Source organism: Suncus etruscus, chromosome 8 (genome assembly GCF_024139225.1).
Source record: "Suncus etruscus isolate mSunEtr1 chromosome 8, mSunEtr1.pri.cur, whole genome shotgun sequence".
NCBI lineage: Eukaryota > Metazoa > Chordata > Mammalia > Eulipotyphla > Soricidae > Suncus > Suncus etruscus.
This window is the reverse complement of record NC_064855.1, coordinates 55,862,864-55,863,926: the sequence shown is the minus strand read 5'-3', so window position 1 is coordinate 55,863,926 and position 1,063 is coordinate 55,862,864.

Here is a 1,063-nt window from a genome sequence, read left to right as displayed (position 1 = left end):
TATAAGATCAGGATGAGGTTTTCTGTCTCTGTATTGAGACAGGCCACACTTGGGCTAAAATAATGAAATTTGGAAGGCCGGTAGGTTTTTATTTTATCTACTAACTTTTAAATTGTAAAACTTAAAAGTATAACTTCACTATTTGTAAATGGATAGGATTAGATAACACCTCTCTACCAGTTCTTTCCACCCTCTCTTCCATGGACAATCACTATTTTGTTCTGAATATGAGTGGTTTTTGCTGTGCCTTAGTATGCTAATTTTGCTTCCTTATACTTCAAGCATGAGTGAATGCCTCTAGTATTTTTCTCTTTTCTGACTTGCTTCTCTTAATATAATGTAAAGTTCCATCCATGATGTTGCAAAGAACAAGATTTTTTTTTCATAGTTTAATAGTGTTCTATTGAGTCTAGAACCAAATACTTTTATTCACTCATTAATTGATGAGCATTTAAATTGTTTCCCTTACTTGTCTATTGTAAATAGTACTGCTAACTAACTACTCAATAATATCCTGAGTATTTTGTCCTTCTAATCTCTATTTCATACTTCTTATTGCTCATAAAAATTGACTTCTATTATTGATTCCCACTACCATTGCTTTACTCTTGAGTGCTACTTCATTTAAGAACTCTACATTGGCACTAACAAGTCTTGTTCCCTTTTTTCCTAATATCCCCCTTTCACACTGCTACAAGAAAAAAATCAATCTACATAATGCACATCTTTTCTAAATAGAGATGTTTAGTGATTATCTGTCCTATAAAATCTAAGCTCCTTCTCACATGTTTACTATAATTCTTACATTATCATATATTAATAAGTCCCACAAGATATGTAGGAGAGATAGTATAGAGGTTATGGTACTTGACTTGCACTCAGCTGATCTAGGTTTAATCCCTGACATCCAATATGGTTCCCTGAACCTACCAGAAGGATCACTGAGCTTCAATCCAGAACAAGACCTGAAAGCTGCTAGGTGTGGCCCCCAAACAAAACAAAAAATTAAAAAAAAGGTGGCAGAGATATAGTACAGTTGTCTGCAGCTGACCCGGGATCAGTC